This window comes from Penaeus japonicus, unplaced genomic scaffold, assembly GCF_977035675.1.
Source record: "Penaeus japonicus unplaced genomic scaffold, GWHDUDI00000001_assembly GWHDUDI00000015, whole genome shotgun sequence".
In the NCBI taxonomy this organism is placed as follows: domain Eukaryota; kingdom Metazoa; phylum Arthropoda; class Malacostraca; order Decapoda; family Penaeidae; genus Penaeus; species Penaeus japonicus.
In genome coordinates, this window is record NW_028234417.1 from 37,393,310 (window position 1) to 37,395,809 (window position 2,500).

The following is a 2,500-nucleotide window of genomic DNA, read 5'->3' on the forward strand; positions in this document are numbered from 1 at the left end:
GGTCACTCGGTGTCAGAGGGTATAAACACAGGGTATCATTCAACGCCAGGATTGATTATCCATTGCCTTCAAGGTTTATATCCTCGGGTAAAATTCAGGGGCCATAAGATCAACACATTATTATGATAACCGGAAAGGAGAATTGGATCTTCGGCAAGAATACTTTTTATGGCTGTTGACTAAGTAAAGAAATGCCAGTACAAACCTCCTTATGCCAAAACAGACACAATGAGTTTTTGACTCTGTAAATAAGATCAATAATCTAAAACAATATGACTGCATAAATGACAACCCATAGACATGTAAACTCACTTTAGCGACACAAGGAGTCAACAAACAAGCAAGAGAAAATCGAACAACAAAGGCACGAGAGTCACAGGTTAATTGGGGTCTCGCTCCAAGAGGAACATGAAGATGCCATTAGAGCCGAGGGGCCTCTTTAAGAAGGCCGTTGAGCAGAGAGTAAAAAGTCCAGTTGTTTGCTCGCCCTGTGGGTTATTTCCATACGTGCGCGTCTTTAATGAAATGTGGATTAGTCTTTTGTGATTATGTTCTCTTAACAATATGTTTATTACTGTTTGTATACTGACTATGGTTCAAATATAAAGTTTGCGTAAGATGAAAAAATAAATTCTCCGTCTATTTGGTAATTCTGGAAGAGAAGGCAGAGGAAGGGAGGGCAGGGCGAGGAAAGAGACAGAGAAAAACATTAAGAAAAAAGGGAGATGAATATAGATAGATAGAGGAAAAGAGAGGGAAAGAGAGAGAGAGAGAGAGAGAGAGAGAGAGAGAGAGAGAGAGAGAAAGGGAGAGAGGGAGGGAGAAAGAGAGAGAGAGAGAGAGAGAGAGAGAGAAAGGGAGAGAGGGAGGGAGAAAGAGAGAGAGAGAGAGAGAGAGAAAGGGAGAGAGGGAGGGAGAAAGAGAGAGAGAGAGAGAGAGAGAGAGAGAGAGAGAGAGACTCCCCTTGCCCCCCACCGGAGCCCAGTCGTCGCTTCAGCTGGCCTGCAGCGAGATGTAAGGAGGGACAAACGCGCTGCAACGAGGGGGGGGGGGAGGTCGAGGCAGGCAATTGTTGGAGACAGAAAGGAAGGGAGGGAAAGGGAGATTGAAACAGACTAGCAGTGGAACGAGCAGGAAGAAAAAGGGATAGGTGGGTAAGTTGGTATGGAGATGCGGACAGCTCAAATTGATGGATAGTTAGACAGATAGGTCAGCGCAAATTTGGATAGTGAGGAAGAGGGGAGTATGAATGATTGGCCAGACACAAGGTGTCAGGACAACCGACGCAGACCTGGAAGCTCGGTAGATGCGACAGTCCGGCCAGAAAGAGGCCAAGGTCACCCTCCTCTCCCTCCCATACGCCACTCCCCTATCCCTCGCCCCCCCCCCCTTTCCCCTCATACCCCGAAGTGTGTCACAGGAAGGAAACGCCACTTGGTCGCTGCCGGGCGGGCGAGAGGCGAGATGGGCGCGCTGGGCGGAGAGCCACCCTCATGGTGCCAAAGCTTGCGTGAGCAAAGGATGTTGGGGATGCGGCGCTCGCGGGGACGAGTTGCGTGTCTGCCTCCGAGTCTGGCGAAGGATATTCGCTGCTTGATCTCCCGTTTATTCGCTGTACCGAACCCGCATCAGCATGCACGGGCGAGTGCAAGCAGACAGGAAGGCAAGCAGACAGGCAAGCGGCAGATCAGACTTAACCTGAAGAAACACAACAAACGAACCAGGAACGCAGAAGTGCGCAAGGAAAACAAGAAAACGCTGCTTCCGGTTAATGCAAGCACAATCAGTAAAAAGCCAAAACTATTTCGAGTAAGAGAACTGTATTTCTTTCTCTTTTGGAGCTCATACTGGACATTACTTTGTGTTTGTTCTGTTGATTTCTGTGTTTCTGAATGAAAAGGCTACATCTAGTAATACAATGTGGGCTATAATAATATGAGAAATGATAATGATAGCGCTGAAGATGATAATAATATTCTTATTATTAATTATTACTATCCTTATCATTTTTATCATATTGATAATAATAATGGTAATAATGAGAATGAGAATGTTAGTGTTGATAATGATGATAAAGATTATGATAATATTCGTATTAATAATGTTAGTGATAATAACAGTAATACGATAGTAATAATGATAATGACAATAATAATGATGATAGTAAAGATAATGACAATGGTAATAGTAATGATGATTATAACGATAATGATGATAATAATAATAATGATAATAATAATAATAATAATAATAATAATGATAATAATAACGATAATGAGAATAACAATAATCATAATGATAATGATGGTGATGATGACAATAATAATGTCAGTTATGATAATGACACTGATAATAATATGAAGAATGATATTGATAGTAATAATGGTGATAAAGATAAGAAGGCTAAAATTAACAATTGACACCAATGATAGAGATAATAATAATAACAACAATAACCAAGAGACGGCGTGTTCCTTGCAATGAGAATCAGTATTGGATC

General features: G+C 42.2%; 1 protein-coding gene across 2 annotated transcripts in view; it reads left to right on the plus strand.

Annotated features, from left to right (window-relative positions):
* Positions 1-2,500, plus strand: part of Sur (Sulfonylurea receptor) — a 28,803-nt gene that overhangs the window by 1,337 nt on the left and 24,966 nt on the right. The gene's annotated exons all lie outside the window — the stretch shown is intronic.